This window comes from Bos indicus x Bos taurus, chromosome 9, assembly GCF_003369695.1.
Source record: "Bos indicus x Bos taurus breed Angus x Brahman F1 hybrid chromosome 9, Bos_hybrid_MaternalHap_v2.0, whole genome shotgun sequence".
Taxonomy (NCBI): Eukaryota; Metazoa; Chordata; class Mammalia; order Artiodactyla; family Bovidae; genus Bos; species Bos indicus x Bos taurus.
In genome coordinates, this window is record NC_040084.1 from 47,335,086 (window position 1) to 47,353,841 (window position 18,756).

The 18,756-nt window shown below is 38.5% G+C and overlaps 1 pseudogene; it reads right to left on the reverse strand.

Moving 5' to 3' along the window:
* Nucleotides 1-610: 610 nt before the first annotated feature.
* The window catches only part of LOC113898715, a 77,107-nt pseudogene continuing 58,961 nt past the window's right edge, over nucleotides 611-18,756 (reverse strand).

The window sequence follows — 18,756 nt, forward strand, 5'->3', positions numbered from 1 at the left end:
AGCCAACAGGATTTGCTGACATTTAGAACATGGGATTAGATAGGTTTGGGGACAGATAGGTTTGGGAAAATACAGTTAAAAATTATTAAGATCATCCTTTCTTAGTAGTATCTGAAATAAAGGAAAGGAATATTTCATCTTATTTTGGTGTGCCTATAATGTATGTCAGGACTTCCCCAAGTGGCACTAGTGGTACAGAACACTCCTGTCAATCCAGGAGACAAAAGAGACATGGGTTTGATTCCTAAGTCAGGAAGGTATCTTGGAGGAGGGCATGGTAACCCACTCCAGTATTCTTTCCTGGAGAATCCCAAGGAGAGGAGCTGGGAAGGCTACAGTCCATGGGGTCACAAAGAGTAGGACATGACTGAAGTGACTTAGCACACAACACACATAATGTATGTTTACAGTTCGGATTTTACAATACTTGCTTGCTGCTGCTAAGTCGCTTCAATCGTGTCCAACTCTGTGCGACCCCATAGATGGCAGTCCCCTAGGCTCCTCCATCCCTGGGATTCTCCAGGAAAGAATACTGGAGTGGGTTGCCATTTCTTTTTTCAATGCATGAAAGTGAAAAGTGAAAGTGAAGTCGCTCAGTCGTGCCCAACTCTTAGTAACCCCATGGACTGCATAAACTTCCTTGATAAAGGACACTGAGGTCACTGATGGAGCCCCATCTATAGAAGTTCAATAATTTTACAGGAACATTTCAATAAGTGTCAACAACATCCACAAACACAATGTCATCATAGAGGCTGCTTTCTTCCTTTAGTAAGTCATCCTCCTCTTGGAGATTATGTATATGATTGAGAAGTCTTTGAGGGCGAGAATTAAGGGTTTTTAAAAGAGCATCACCTTCCTGAATAGTATAAATAAAACCACCTGCAACTCCCTCCACACCTTCCATGAATTCATGAGGCAAGGCACCCTCCCCAGTTGTAACGACTCTGAGAACTCCTCCTCCATCATTAACTGTCACTTTGTGGAGATTCCTTGACACCAGGCCTTGGAGGTCTTGGCTCTCCCACAGGATTGTACCTTCAAAGCTCTCAAGTAAGATGAATTGCTCCACAGGCTTGTACCACAGCTTGTTCACCTGCACACCACAGCTCAGAGGACTGAAGCGAGCATTGAAGAGGGCCTCCTCCTGTTCTGCGTGATAAAGCTTGACAGTGATGTTCCTCTGGAAACCCACATCACCGGCATCATAAAACACCCCAAGACTCATAATAATGATTGGATAGAGAACCCGGAAGCTCACGCTGACAACTCGGTCCTCAGAGAGCCCTGATGAAGTGTCTTCCAAAAGACTGAATGCTTTAATCTCCTGATTCAGAACTGGATTCATGATGTTGAGTAGCAAGTAACAATACTTGCTTAGTAAGAATCAAATGAAAAAAAAAAAAAAAGTGTCTAAATGCCAAAGAAGACTTACAGTGTGGAACAGGCCAAGTATGGAACTATAGTAAATTTGATGGGTCTTCCACATCAGTTACTTAATTGTTTTCTTATAAAAAAAAAAAAAAAAGGGTACCCACTGATTCACTCTGACATTTTCTGCTGTTCATAGTGGTTGTACAAAATGGAAAGCAGTCCCTGAGATAGTTGGCATAAGCAGGGTCAAATGTAAATGCACACAGTGGTGACACAATTATATCATTACATAAACTACTCTAAGAAGTGATTCAAAAGCAGAGTATCTCCTGTAGCAGTATTACGTTTTCTACGTGAATTCTGAAAACTGATCTCATCATTTACTAGTGAACAGATTGTAAAAAAAAGTTATTTTTGTCTAAAATTGTTAAGATGATAATACTTTTCTTCTGTATAGTTTATTATTGGAAATTAAGTTCATTCAACATTTTTATATGCACCACCAGTTATTTTGATAAACAACCTTCAAAATCATGATGTTTAGCTTTCTCATTTGTACTCAGAAGCACTTAAAATCCTTCACTTATGTCTATATTAGATATTCTTCTTCAGTGAAACACAGTAAGTCTCTTTATATCCAGAGGGGATAGGTTCTAGGACCCCTGTAAATACCAAAATCTATAGGTACTCAAGTCCCTTATAAAACATGGTGTGGTATTTACATAAAACCCATGAACATACTTGAAACTATCTCTAGATTACTAGAGTTCAGTTCAGTCACTCAGTCATGTCTGACTCTTTGAGACCTCATGGACTGCAGCATGCCAGACCTCGCTTTCCATCACCAGCTCCTGGAGTTGACTCAAACTCATGTCGACTGAGTTGGTGTAGCCATCCTACCATCTCATCCTCTGAGTCCCCTTCTCCTCCCGCCTTCAACCTTTCCCAGCATCAGGATCTTTTCAAATGAGTCAGCTCTTCACATCAGGTGGCCAACGTATTGAAGTTTCAGCTTTGGCATCAGTCTTTCCAATGAATATTCAGGACTGATTTCCTTTAGGATGGACTGGTTGGAACTCCTTGCAGTCCAAGGGACTCTCAAGAATTTTCCAAGACCACAGTTCAAAAGCATCAATTCTTTTGCTCACTCAGCTTTCTTTATAGTACAACTCTCACGTCTACACATGACTACTGGAAAATCCATAGCTTTCACTAGATGGACTTTTGTTGGCAAAATAAACTCTTTGATTTTTAATATGCTGTTTAGTTTAATCATGACTTTTCTTCAAAGGAGTAAGCGTCTTTTAATTTCATGGCTACAGTCAGCATCTGCAGTGATTTTGGAGCCCCCAAAATAAAGTCTGACACTGTTTCCACTGTTTCCCCATCTATTTTCCATGAAGTAATGGGACCAGATGCCACGATCACAGTTTTCTGAATGTTGAGTCTTAAGCTAACTTTTTCACTCTCCTCTTTCACTTTCATCAAGAGGCTTTTTAGTTCTTCCACACTTTCTGCAATAAGGGTGGTGTTATCTGCATATCTGAGGTTATAGATATTTCTTCTGGCAATCTTGATTCCAGCTTGTGCTTCATCCAGCCTGGCATTTATCATGATGTACTCTGCATATAAGTTAAATAAGTAGGGTGACAATATACAGTCTTGACGTACTCCTTTCCAGATTTGGAACCAGTCTATTGTTCCATGTCCAGTTCTAACTGTTACTTCCTGACCTGCATACAGATTTCTCAGGAGGCAAGTCAGGTGGTCTGGTATACCCATCTCTTTCAGAATTTTCCACAGTTTATTGTGATCCACACAGTCAAAGGCTTTGGCATAGTCAATAAAGCAGAAATAGATTTTTTTTTTTTCTGGAACAATCTTGCTTTTTGATGATCCAACAGATGTTGGCAATTTGATCTCTGATTCCTCTGACTTTTCTAAATTCAGCTTGAACATCTGGAATTTCACAGTTCACGTACTGTTGAAGCTTGACTTGGAGAGCATCACTTTGAGCATCACTTTACTAGCAGGTGAGATGAGTACAATTGTGCAGTAGTTTGAGCATTCTTTGACACTGTCTTTCTTTGGGATTAGAATGAAAACTGACTTTTTCCAGTCCTGTGGACACTGCTGAGTTTTCCACATTTGCTGGTATATTGAGTGCAGCACTTTCACAGCATCATCTTTTAAGATTTGAAATAGCTCAACTGGAGTTTCATCACCTCCACTAGCTTTATTCACAGTAATGTTTCCAAAGGCCCACTTGACTTAGCATTCCAGGATGTCTGGCTCTAGGTGAGTTTTCACACCATTGTGATTATCTGGGTCATGAAGATCTTTGTTGTATAGTTCTTCTATGTATTCTTGCCACCCTTCTTAAAATCTTCTGTTTCTGTTAGATCCACACCATTTCTGTCCTTTATAGTGCCCATCTTTACATGAAATGTTCCCTTGGTATCTCTAATTTTCTTGAAGAGATCCCTAGTCTTTCCCATCCTATTGTTTTCCTCTATTTCTTTGCACTGATCACTGAAGAAAACTTTCTTAAGTCTCCTTGCTATTCTTTGGAACTCTGCATTCAAATGGATATATCTTTCCTTTTCTCCTTTGCTTTTCCTTTCTCTTCTTTTCACAACTATTTGTAAGGTCTCAGACGGCCATTTGGACTTTTCACATTTCTTTTTCTTGGGGATGGTCTTGATCCCTGCCTCCTGTGCAATATCATGAACCTCCGTCCATAGTTCTTCAGGCACTCTATCAGATCTAGTCCCTTGAATCTATTTCTCACTCCCACTGTATAATCGTAAGGGATTTGATTTAGGTCATACCTGAATGGTCTAGTGGTTTTCCCTACTTTTTTAAATTTAAGTCTGAATTTGGCAATAAGGAGTTCATGATCTGAGCCACAGTTAGCTCCCGGTCTTTTTTTTGCTGACTGCGTAGAGTTTCTCCAACTCTTGATTAGTTATTACAGATAACTATAACATATAACACAATGGAAACACTATATAAACAGCTGTAAATAGAATACAAATGTAAATAATTGCCAGTACAAGGCAAATTCAAGATTATCTCTTTAGAACTTTCTGGAATGCTGTTTTTCCCCAAATATTTTTAGTCCATGATTGGTTAAATCCACATCCACAGATGCAGAATGTGTGGATATGGAGGTAGACTGTATTGTATGTTTAACTTTAAAAATAACAACATTTATTAAGGTCTTAAACTGTCTTCTTTTTTTATTCCATTGAAATTTCTAGCTTTACCTATCTCTATAAATAAACTATGAGCTCCTTGATATCAAGGAACTTTCCATTATTCAAACTGGTTCCCAACACAAAGCACAGCACCTCAATAAATATTTATATAAAACTGCATATGATCTAAGTCTCAAAAATAAATTATATCTATGAAAGTTTTTAATTAACAAATGAACTTTGAAGCAAATGTCTTTGGTTTATATAAGGACAAAAAATAGCCTCCTGACTACCTCTGATTTCTTTTGTTTAGCACAACATTTTTGAGATGCATTGATGCTGTTGCATGAATCAGGATGATTATCTCTTTTTATTGTATTCTACTTAAGTATTCTACTTAATGGTGAAGAAATAAACATTTTAATACTGAAGTCACTGTCAATTGGCATATGCCATACTCTTGAAGGATACCAAGGAAAATGAGGAACAAACATATTTACTCCCAATAGTTCCCTAAACAATCCTTTTCTTCCCACTTTTGTCATTTTCCTTCATCTGTACCTAGAAGAGAATACTGAAGAAACCAAGTGTAAATAACAATAAATTAACTGAAAGTTCTTTCTTATAATAATATGAGCTTTGTTCTAAAACTGAAACTTGAAATATCAAGGCATCTTTTATTTCATTCATTAATTTCATCAGTTGAATTCTGTCTCTTTTAAAAGAACATTATTTCAATTAAGCATATTGTTTTAAAAGAAATTAAACATAATTTATTTTAACATATTGTTGTAATTATTCATCTCTTACAATGACTAGAGCATCACAGGACATGACCCACATACACTGTTTGCCTCTCTCAAATCATACAAACTCTAACCAGAGTGAGTTTGTGACAACGTTCTTATATTTGTGGTTACCTTAACTTTCATATTTGAAGAATGTGGCATGATTGAGAGGAGAAAATATAGACTTTAAAGCCAAGTTAGTTGTTTGTTTGTTTTCCTTTCTTTAATAATTTGTTATCTGTGTTAAGTATGGAAAATAACTCAACCATTTGACTCACCAGTTTTTATTCAGTGATATGATTTTAATTACATAGAATTGTGGTGAGAAAAAGATTAGATGTTCCTGTAAGTATTCCATCAGTAATAGTTCCTTCCTGATGACTGAGTTGTCCATTTTGTCAGATAATGGTTATTTATTTTTAGCCCTTGTCTCAACTTGTTCATTATCCAGTGCTTTTCTTTTCTCAAGAGTTTTATTAATGTAATTATATTTACTCCCTCCATAATCTCTTTCTCAAGTTCTTAATGTTGATCACACGGGTATTAAAATCTAAATAGGTAGTAAACATAAAAAAAAAAAAAAGCTGTGCATGTTTATTCTATACACAATGGTGATGATGTTAATATCATTTAGGCTAAATACTACACAAAATTTAAAAAACTATGGCCATGGATTATAAGTAAGAAGAAATACTATTTACTAAGAATATCAAGAAAATTTTGACCTCATGGGTTAACTTCCAGTCATTATTTATGGCTCTTTAGTGTTTATTTTGAAGAAGGAAGCTAAAGATGTGTCTACAGGACAAAGTAAGCCAGGCATGATACAAACTTGCTTTTCACACCAAACTTGTTTTGTGGTAAACTGTAGTGAATATTGTAGCATTTCTTTTAAAGGCAATTTCATTCATTTGGAAAATTAGAAACAATGAACTCTTTTACACATCTTTATACAATCTATACTATATGTTCAACAAGTAGGTAGTTAAAAATATTTGCTGTTTTGAATTAAGTGAATTGGACCATAAAATTAGATTTTGCTTTGGGTTACCCAAAGAAACATTTCACTTATATGAGAAAAGTTAAATGTTTCAAACCAACTTATATTATAAACAGGATTCAGAGTTTGTGATTTATTCTAGACCTAAAAATAAATGTTCTTACTTAATTTCTCCTCAAATATGGTAAGATTTCTCAACAAAAAGCTATATATTTTTCTCTTTCAAGAACAAAATGCTGGCAATAAATATCAGGGAGGTTTATAGCTCAGTTTCAACACAAGGCTGGAGTATGTGGTGAGGGGTGGAAAATCAACTAGATAGATAGATAGATAGATAGATAGATATTGTTGTTGTTGCTCAGTCTCCCAATTGTGTCTGACTCTTTGCAACCCCATGGATTGCAGCGCCCCAGGCCTCCCTGTCCTTCACTATCTCCAGGAGTTTGCCCAAGTTCATGTTCATTGCATCAGTGATGCCATCCAGCCATCTCATCTTCTGAGGCCCTCTTCTCCTTCTGCTCTCAATCTTTCCCAGCATCAGGGACTTTTCCTATGAGTTGTCTGTTTGCATCAGATGACCAAAATATTGGAACTTCAGCTTCAGCACCAGTCCTTCCAGTGAACGTTCAGGGTTGATCTCCCTTAAGATTGACTGGTTTGATCTTGCTGTCCAGGGGAGTTTCAGGAGTCTTCTCCAGCGCCACACCTTGAAGATAGCAATTCTTTGGCATTCTGCCTTCTGTATGGTCCACCTCTCACAACCAAACGTGACCACTAGAAAGACCATAGCCTTGACTATACGAACCTTTGCCATCAGAGTAATGTCTCTGCTTTTCAACATACTGTCTAGGTTTGTCATCACTTTCCTGGCAAGAAGCAACTGTCTCCTGATTTCATGTTTGCAGTCACCATCCACAGTTATTTTGGGGCTCAAGAAAGGAAATCTGTCACTATTTCCACATTTTCCCCTTCTATTTGCCATGCAGTAATGGGGCTGCAATTTCCCACCTTGAAGGTCAGGAAGGGCGGTGGTGAGGAGATACCCCTCATCCAAGGTAAGGAACAGCAGCTGTGCTTTGTTGGAGCAGCCGTGAAGAGATAACCCACGCCCAAGGTAAAAGAAACCCAAGTAAGATGGTAGGTGTTGCAAGAGGGCATCAGAAGGCAGATACACTGAAACCATACTCACAGAAAACTAGTCAATCTAATCACACTAGGACCACAGCCTTGTCTAACTCAATGAAACAAAGCCATGCCCGTGGGGCCACCCAAGACGGGTGGGTCATGGTGGAGAGATCTGACAGGATGTGGTCCACTGGAGAAGGGAATGGCAAACCACTTCAGTATTCTTGCCTTGAGAACCCCATGAACAGTATGAAAAGGCAAAATGATAGGATACTGAAAGAGGAACTCCCCAGGTCAGTAGGTGTCCAATATGCTACTGGAGATTAGTGGAGAAATAACTCCAGAAAGAATGAAGGGATGGAGCCAAAGCAAAAAGAATACCCAGCTGTGGATGTGACTGGTGATAGAAGCAAGGTCCGATGCTGTAAAGAGCAATATTGCATAGGAACCTGGAATGTCAGGTCCATGAATCAAGGCAAATTGAAAGTGGTCAAACAAGAGATGGGAAGAGTTAATGTTGACATTCTAGGAATCAGCAAACTAAAATGGACTGGAATGGGTGAATTTAACTCAGATGACCAATATATCTACTACTGCAGGCAGGAATCCCTCAGAAGAAATGGAGTAGCCATAATGGTCAACAAAAGAGTCCAAAATGTAGTACTTGGATGAAATCTCAAAAACGACAGAATGATTTCTGTTCGTTTCCAAGGCAAATCATTCAATATCACAGTAATCCAAGTCTATGCTCCAATCAGTAATGCTGAAAAAGCTGAAGTTGAACAATTCTATGAAGACCTACAAGACCTTTTAGAACTAACACCCAAAAAAGATGTCCTTTTCATTATAGGGGACTGGAATGCAAAAGTAGGAAGTTAAGAAACACCTGGAGTAACAGGCAAATTTGGCCTTGGAATATGGAATGAAGCAAGGCAAAGACTAATAGAGTTTTGTCAAGAGAACGCACTGGTCATAGCAAACACCCTCTTCCAACAACACAAGAGAAGACTCTACACATGGACATCACCAGATGGTCAACACCAAAATCAGATTGATTATGTTCTTTGCAGTCAAAGATGGAGAAGCTCTATAAAGTCAACAACAACAACAACAAAAAGACGAGGAGCTGACTGTGGCTCAGATCATGAACTCCTTATTATCAAATTCAGACTGAAATTGAAGAAAGTAGGGAAAACCACTAGACCATTCAGGTGTGACCTAAATCAAATCCCTTATGATTATACAGTGGAAGTGAGAAATAGATTTAAGGGCCTAGATCTGATAGATAGAGTGCCTGATGAACTATGGACTGAGGTTCGTGACATTGTACAGAGGACAGGGATCGAGACCATCCCCATGGAAAAGAAATGCAAAAAAGAAAAATGGCTACAAATAGCTGTGAAAAGAAGAGAAGCAAAAAGCAAAGAAGAAAAGGAAAGATATAAGCATCGGAATGCAGAGTTCCAAAGAATAGCAAGAAGAGATAAGAAAGCCTTCCTCAGCAATCAATGCAAAGAAATAGAGGAAAACAACAGAATGGGAAAGACTAGAGATCTCTTCAAGAAAATTAGAGAAACCAAGGGAACAGTTCATGCAGAGATGGGCTTGAGAAAGGATAGAAATGGTATGGACCTAACAGAAGCAGATGATATTAAGATGAGGTGGCAAGAATACACAGAAGAACTGTACACAAAAGATCTTCACGACCCAGATAATCACGATGGTGTGATCACTCACCTGGAGCCTGACATCCTGGAATGTGAAGTCAAGTGGGCCTTAGAAAGCATCACTACGAACAAAGCTAGTGGAGGTGATGGAATTCCAGTGGAGCTATTTCAAGTCCTGAAAGATGATGCTGTGAAAGTGCTGCACTCAATATGCCAGCAAATTTGGAAAACTCAGCAGTGGCCACAGTACTGGAAGAGGTCAGTTTTCATTCCAATCCCAAAGAAAGGCAATGCCAAAGAATGCTCAAACTACTGCACAATTGCACTCATCTCACACGCTAGCAAAGTAATGCTCAAAATTCTCCAAGCCAGGCTTCAGCAATATGTGAACCCTGAACTTCCTGATGTTCACGCTGGTTTTAGAAAAGGCAGAGGAACCAGAGATCAAATTGCCAACATCCTCTGGATCATGGAAAAAGCAAGAGAGTTCCAGAAAAACATCTATTTCTGCTATTTTAAAAAAATTTTTTTTTAATTTTATTTTATTTTTAAACTTTACATAATTGTATTAGTTTTGCCAAATATCAAAATGAATCCATCACAGGTATACATGTATTGACTATGCCAAAGCCTTTGACTGTGTGGATCACAATAAACTGTGGAAAATTCTGAAAGAGATGGGAATACCAGACCACCTGACCTGCCTCTTGAGAAACTTGCATGCAGGTCAGGAAGCAACAGTTAGAACTGGACATGGAACAAGAGACTGGTTCCAAATAGGAGAAGGAGTACGTCAAGTCTGTATCTTGTCACCCTGCTTATTTAACTTATATGCAGAGTACATCATGAGAAACGCTGAACTGGAAGAAACACAAGCTGAAATCAAGATTGCCAGGAGAAATATCAATAACTCAGATATATAGATGACTCCACTCTTATGGCAAAAAGTGTAGAGGAACTAAAAAGCCTCTTGATGAAAGTGAAAGTGGAGAGTGAAAAAGTTGGCTTAAAGCTCAACATTCAGAAAACTAAGATCATGGCATCTGGTCCGATCACTTCATGGCAAATAGATGGGGAAACAGTGGAAACAGTGTCAGACTTTATTTTGGGGGGCTGCAAAATCACTGTAGATGGTGACTGCTGCCGTGAAATTAAAAGACGCTTACTCCTTGGAAGGAAAGTTATGACCAACCTAGATAGCATATTCAAAAGCAGAGATGTTACTTTGCCAATTAAAGGTGTGTCTAGTCAAGGCTATGGTTTTTCCAGTGGTCATGTATGGATGTGAGAGTTGGACTGTGAAGAAGGCTGAGCGCCGAAGAATTGATGCTTTTGAATTGTGGTGTTAGAGAAGACTCTTGATAGTCCCTTGGGCTGCAAGGAGATCCAACAAGTCCATTCTGAATGAGATCAGTCCTGGGATTTCTTTGGAAGAATGATGCTAAAGCTGAAACTCCAGTACTTTGGCCACCTCATGCGAAGAGTTGACTCACTGGAAAAAACTCTGATGCTGGGAGGGATTGGGGTCAGGAGGAGAAGGGGAGAACAGAGGATGAGATGGCTGGAGGGCATCACTGGCTCTATGGATGTGAGTCTGGGTCAATTCCGGGAGTTGGTGATGGACAGAGAGGCCTGGCATGCTGCGATTCTTGGGGTCGCAAAGAGTCGGACATGACTGAGCAACTGAACTGAACTGACCTGAATGGGGCTGGATGCCATGATCTTAGTTTTTCTAATATTTTATCTGAAGCCAGCTCTTTTACTCTTCTCCTTCACCCTCATCAATAGTCTCTTTAGTTCCTCTTCACTTTCTGTCATTAGGGTGGTATGATTTGCATATCTGAGGCTGTTGATATTTCTCTTGGCTATCTTGATTCTGGCTTGTAACTCATCCAGCCTGGCATTGATATGCTCAGCCTAAAGGTTACACAATGATAACAGACAGCACTGTCATACTCCTTTCTTGATCTTGAACCAATCAGTTGTTCTGTACAGGGTTCTAGCTGTTGCTTCCTGACCTGCACAGGATTCTCAGGAGACAGGTACAATGGTCTGGTATTTGCATCTCTCTAAGAGCTTTCTAAAGTTTGTCATGATGTACAGAGTCAAAGACTTTAGTGTGTCAATGGAACAGGGATAGATGTTTTTTTCTGAAATTTCCTTGTTCTCTACAATCCAGGTAATGTTGGTAATTTGATCTCTAGTTCCTCTTCTTTTTCTAAATCCAGCTTGGGTATCTGGAAGTCCTTGGTTCTCATAATACTGAAGCCTACCATCCAAGATTTTAAATATGACCTTATTAGCATGGGAGATGAGTGCAACTATCCAATGGTTAACACATTCTTTGGTACTACCCTTCTTGGTTATTGGGATTAGGATTGAACTTTTTCAGTCCTGTGGCCACTGCTGGGTCTTCTAGATTAGCTGACATAATGAATGCAAAACCTTGATGGCATCCTCCTTCAGGGATTTTAATAGTTCTGTTGGAATTTCATTGCATCCACTAGCTTTATTAACAGCAGCGTGTCTCAAGGCCCACTTGACTTTGCACTCCAGAATGTCTGGCTCTGGGTGACTAACCACAGTATCATAGTAATCCGGTTCATTAAGATCTTTTTAATACAGTACTTCCATGTATTCTTTCCGTCTCTTTTTGATCTCTTCAGCATCTACTAGGTCTCTATCATTTTTATCCTTTATTGTGCCCGTCTTACAGCAGAATACTCTCTTGATGTTTCCAGTTTTCTTGAAGAGATCTCTAGTCTTTGTTGTTTTCTTCTATTATTAAACACTATTCATTGAAGAAGGCCTTCTTGTCCCTTCTAGCTATTCTTTGAAACTCTGCATATAATTGGATATGCCTTTCCCTCTCTCCCTTTCTACTCTCTTCTCTCTTTTTTCTTTGGGATGTTTTTGTTCCCTGCCTTCTGTACAAGATTATGGACCTCTGTCCATAGTTCTTCAGGCACACTGTTATCTAGATCTAGTCCCTTGAATCTATTTTTTATTTCTACTGCAAATTCATATGGGATTTGATTTAAGTCATAGCTGGCTGGCCTAATGGTTTTCCTGGTTTTCTTAACTTTAAGCCTGAATTGTGCTAATAAGAAGCTGATGATCTGAGCCACAGTCAGCCCCAGGTCTTGTTTTTGCTGACTGTATACAGATTCTCCATCTTCGGCTGCAAAGAATGTAATCAATTTAATTTTGGTATTTACCATTTGGTGATGTCTATGAGTAAAGCTGTCTCTTGTGTTGTTGAAAAAGAGTATTTCCTATGACTGATACACACTCTCGGCAGAATTCAATCAGCCTTTGCCCTGCTTCATTTTGTTCTCCAAGGCCAAACTTGCCTGTTACTCCAGGTATATTTTGACTTTCTACTTTTGCATTCCAATTCCTGATGATGAATAAAACATCTTTTTTAGGTGTTAGTTCTAGGAGGTCTTCTAGATCTTCACAGAACTGATCGACTTTAGCTTCTGCGGCATCAGTGGTAGGGGCATAGACTAGGATTACTCTGATGTTGAATGGCTTTCCTCGGAAATGAACCAAAATCGGGCTGTCATTTTTGAGGCTGCACCCAAGTACTGTATTTTGGACTCTTGTTGATTATGAGGGCTACTCCATTTCTTCTATGGGATTCTTGCCCCAAGTAGTAGATTATAACAGTCATCTAAATTAAATTTTCCCATTCCCATCCATTTTAGTTTGCTGATTCCAAGGATGTTGACGTTTATTTTTACCATCTCATGTTGATCTTGTCCAGTTTTCCTTGATTCATGAACCTAACATTCCAGGACTGTTATTTGCAGTATTTTGGGTTTTACTTTCATCACCAGGCGTATCAACAACTGTGCACTATATCCACTTTGGTGGATCTATATACACTAAAAGTATAGTATACATATATACACATATGTGTATATGTGTGTATATAGTATATATGTGTGTATATACTATACATATATTATACATATATGTTTTGAATATCCAAACCCCAAATTTTCATGATATGTTAATATGCAAAAATCCACATATACATGTGATGAAAACAGGGAAATTTATAGGTAGTAAGTACATGTTCTCTAGGTCTGAAAAGCACTTGAACTAGCTTGGGGGTATATTTATTTTCTATTCCAATTACGTGAGTCTGATAAGAATGTAACAAAATGTTAGCCACTTAGCTAAAGAGTTCAAAAGTTTAATCCAAGGTATGTCATTTGTGTCCCTTTTCTTGGCTTTCTATTTTGGACGTCAAATTTAAGAGAACCTTAATTTAACAATGTTAACAGCCATGTGACAAAAACACATATTTAGTAGATGAGAAAAAGCTAAGCAGAGAAAAGGATTAACAGGAGACAGAGGAGAGGGGGAGACAGAGACACATAGAGAGACTGAGAAAGGGGCTTAGTGCTGTTGAACATTACTGCCCAAGACACCCCAGAATTGCCTGTTTGTCTCTTTCTCTCCTTCAGTGTTAACAGCTAAACCAAAGAATGAAGCAAGGGTTGCTCTATTTGCTTAGTATCATTTCAGTGGGTTTCTGTCCTCTGTGTCACACACACACACAAAAGGTAGATAGATAAAAAGGTACCTAGAAAAATAGAATAAATGGAAGTAGAGTGTGAGGCTAAGATCACTGTCCAACGTTTAGAACTTTGTATATAATGGAAAGTTACATTTTTGTGATCAACTAAGAAATGCATTAATTTTAATCAACATATTCTAATAATGAATTAGAAAGTGGATTTTCAAAGTTCACATAATTCAGACTCAATATACACAAACTACATCAATCATCTGTTCATTTAACATTATCCTTGCATGTGATTAGTTCAGTTCAGTTCAGTCGCTCAGTCGTGTCCCACTCTTTGCGACCCCATGAATTGCAGCACGCCAGGCCTCCCTGTCCATCACCAACTTCCGGAGTTCACCCAGACTCACGTCCATCGACTCAGTGATGCCATCCAGCCATCTCATCCTCTGTCATCCCCTTCTCCTCCTGCCCCGAATCCCTCCCAGCATCAGAGACTTTTCCAATGAGTCAACTCTTTGCATGAGGTGGCCAAAGTCCTGGAGTTTCAGCTTTAGCATCATTCCTTCCAAAGAAATCCCAGGGCTGATCTCCTTCAGAATGGACTGGGTGGATCTCCTTGCAGTCCAAGGGACTCTCAAGAGTCTTCTCCAACACCACAGTTCAAAAGCATCAATTCTTCGGCACTCAGCCTTCATCACAGTCCAACTCTCACATCCATACATGACCACAGGAAAAACCATAGCCTTGACTAAATGGACCTTTGTTGGCAAAGTAATGTCTCTGCTTTTGAATATGCTATCTAGGTTGGTCATAACTTTCCTTCCAAGGAGTAAGCATCTTTTAATTTCATGGCTGCAGTCACTATCTACAGTGATTTTGGAGCCCAAAAATATAGTATGACACTCTTTCCACTGTTTCCCCATCTATTTCCCATGAAGTGATGGGACTGGATACAATGATCTTCGTTTTCTGAATGTTGAGCTTTAAGCCAAATTTTTCACTCTCCTCTTTCACTTTCATCAAGAGGCTTTTTAGTTCCTCTTCACTTTCTGCCATAAGGGTGGTGTCATCTGCATATCTGAGGTTATTGATATTTCTCCCAGCAATCTTGATTCCAGCTTGTGTTTCTTCCAGCCCAGTGTTTCTCATGATGTACTTTGCATATAAGTTAAATAAGCAAGGTGACAAGATACAGTCTTGACGTACTCCTTTTCCTATTTGGAACCAGTCTCTTGTTCCATGTCCAGTTCTAACTGTTGCTTCCTGACCTGTATACAAATTTCTCAAGAGGCATATCAGGTGGTCTGGTATACCCATCTCTTTCAGAATTTTCCCCAGTTTATTGTGATCCACACAGTCAAAGGCTTTGGCATAGTCAATAAAGCAGAAATAGATGTTTTTCTGGAACTCTCTTGCTTTTTCCATGATCCAGAGGATGTTGGCAATTTGATCTCTGGTTCCTCTGCCTTTTCTAAAACCAGCGTGAACATCAGGAAGTTCAGGGTTCACATATTGCTGAAGCCTGGCTTGGAGAATTTTGAGCATTACTTTACTAGCGTGTGAGATGAGTGCATTTGTGTGGTAGTTTGAGCATTCTTTGGCATTGCCTTTCTTTGGGATTGGAATGAAAACTGACTTTTTCCAGTACTGTGGCCACTGCTGAGTTTTCCAAATTTGCTGGCATATTGAGTGCAGCACTTTCACAGCATCATCTTTCAGGACTTGAAATAGCTCAACTGGAATTCCATCACCTCCACTAGCTTTGTTCGTAGTGATGCTTTCTAAGGCCCACTTGACTTTACATTCCAGAATGTCTGGCTCTAGGTCAGTGGTCACACCATCGTGATTATCTGGGTCATGAAGATCTTTTTTTGTGCAGTTCTTCTGTGTATTCTTGCCATCTCTTCTTAATACCTTCTGCTTCTCTTAGGTCCATACCATTTCTGTCTTTTATTGAACCCATCTTTGCATGAAATGTTCCTTTGGTATCTCTGATTTTCTTGACGAGATCTCTAGTCTTTCCCATTCTGTTGTTTTCCTCTATTTCTTTGCATTGATCGCTGAGGAAGGCTTTCTTATCTCTTCTTGCTATTCTTTGGAACTCTGCATTCAGATGCCTATATCTTTCCTTTTCTCCTTTGCTTTTTGCTTCTCTTCTTTTCACAGCTATTTTTAAGGCCTCTCCAGACATCCATTTTGCTTTTTTGCGTTTCTTTTCCATGGGGATGGTCTCGATCCCTGTCTTCTGTACAATGTCACGAACCTCAGTCTGTAGTTCATCAGGCACTCTATCTATCAGATCTAGGCCCTTAAATCTATTTCTCACTTCCACTGTATAATCATAAGGGATTTGATTTAGGTCATACCTGAGTGGTCTAGTGGTTTTCCCTACTTTCTTCAATTTCAGTCTGAATTTGGCAATAAGGATTTCATGATCTGAGCCACAGTCAGCTCCTGGTCTTGTTTTTGCTGACTGTATAGAGCTTCTCCATTTTTGGCTTCAAAGAATATAATCAATCTGATTTTGTTGCTGACCATCTGGTGATGTCCATGTATAGAGTCTTCTCTTGTGTTGTTGGAAGAGGGTGTTTGTTATGACCAGTGCATTTTCTTGGCAAAACTCATTAGTCTTTGCCCTGCTTCATTCTGTATTCCAAGGCCAAATTTGCCTGTTAGTCCAGGTGTTTCTTGATTTCCTACTTTTGCATTCCACTCCCCTATAATGAAAAGGATATTTTTTTGGGGTGTTTTTTCTAAAAGGTCTTGTAGGTCTTCATAGAACCGTTCATTTTCAGCTTCTTCAGCATTACTGGTTGGGGCATAGATTTGGATTACTGTGATATTGAATGGTTTGCCTTGGAAATGAACAGAGATCATTCTGTCGTTTTTGAGATTTCATCCAAGTACTGCATTTTGGACTCTTTTGTTGACCATGATGGCTAATCTGCAGTTAAAACATATTCTAGGGAAGCTCTGAATTATTAAAAAAAAAAAAAAACTAAGCAAAAAATAGCATAATTTTCCTCCTGAAGAAAAAGGAAAAAAACTTCTGAGGAAGGTTTCAAAGTTAATTTAAGCAAAACAGAATGATTTAGTGTTGAGAAATGCATTTAGGGTAAAGGAAAAACATAAGCATGAATATGTATCCTTCAGAGAGTTACATTTCAGCAAGTGAAACACTCACAAATATGAAACAAATAATAATAACTTGATATAGAACCAGAGGTAATTATAAATTCTTTTATACACTCCATGGAGTGTATATTCTAGAAAGTGTGGTGTCTTATCAAGGTAACAACTCAACAGAGCAGACTGTGATATTCCTTCATAAGGGAAAAGAGCCTGTAGGCTGTGTGGGGACAGAGAGAGGGAAGAGGAGCCTGGTGACAGTTCAGTTACTCAGCTGTCAGCAAAAATTTGGCTCTGGCCACTCACTTAATAAACCTGACTCAGCAGACCTAATCCTTGAGGAATCAGGTCCATCAATCCTAAAATCAAATGTAACAGCCATTTACTACTCCTGGAGCACTCTCTTTGCTGTATCACCAACAATCACACACTTATCCAAGACTTCCCTCCAACCATATACTGCACTCACCTAGGAAGACCTTCAAGAGAACTTATACTGTAATTGAATGGTTTAATTTCACTGAAGTTTTAGTCTATCCAGTTTCACTCCAGAACCAATTTTCTTAAATAAGGTTTTATTTGGTACAAGAAGAAGATAAAGGTGGTAGGGATTGAGATTAGAGGTATTTAGTTTTCATTGTTTACAAATGTTCTGATTGCCTATGTAGAAAACCTCAAAGGATCAACAAATGATTAAAGTCAATAACACAGTACAGCAAAGTTATACAATCTAAGCTTAATGTCTAAAAATGAGTTTTAATTTTACATATTAGGAACGATTAGAATATGATTCTGGCTGCTCGCTAGAGAATCTACCATTGGTAGAATGACCTTGTGAATTATCATCCAAACAGGGGAAATTATAATAGCAAAATGGAAATACTTGAAAATTAGCAAAAAACAACCAAAACAGACCCCAGAAAATCAAAAGGGATGGGCTTTCTATAGGTTTAAATGTGGAAGCCAGGAAAACAGAGTAGTACCAACATAATACAGATGGCTTGTACCAGGTCCTAGCAATGATACTGGTGAGAAGTAGTCAGTTACTAAATATATTTTGAAGATACAGTCAATAGAATTAAAAATAACATTTGTTTTTGAAAAAAAAATAAAGACATTCAAAGTATGAGAAGTATCTGTTACACATGTAAAAAGCAAAGGGTTTTTATCCAAATGTTAAGAAGAGCCTTAAATAAATTTAGTGACAAAGCACAATCAAAGATAAATAATAGATATTATACAAAATAGAACAACCAAAAAAGTGCTTTTTAATTAGAATGTTTAAGATCTACTCTCTTAGCAATTTCAAAAATAGGATACAGTATTATGTTACCATGCCGTACACTGTATCTCCCATCTTATCAAATATTTATGTGAAATTCTTTATATAAAAATACAATCGACCTTTGAACAATATGGGTTTGAACTATGTGGGTCAATTTATATGCATATTTTTTTCAAAAATTAAGTACTACATGGTCTGAGGTCAGCTGAGTCTGTGGATATAGAACTATGGACATGGAGGATTCACTGTAAAATTATACTCAAATTTTGGACTTCATGGGGAATGGCACCCCTAACCCACATTGTTGGAGTGCAAACTGTATATTCAACCACATTAGTAATCAGAGGGATGTACATTAAATGTTTTCGAGACATTGGATAACAGACAGTCAGGGCTGTAACCTCTAAGAGAAATGCAACAAAAGACATCTCTAAAGCTTTTCCTTAAGATGGTCTAAGATCTTCCTGCTTTATACCCACAGGCCCCAAACACAGGAGGTGGCTGCATATAAGGTACAGTAGGCTTACTGAGCTTACAGGACAACCCAGAATTCACAGAGACTGGGATATCTAGACTTGTGCAGCAGAAAATCAAAGAGGGAGTTACCCAAAGGAAGATTTTCAGGTATCTACACAGGAGTTCTCATGA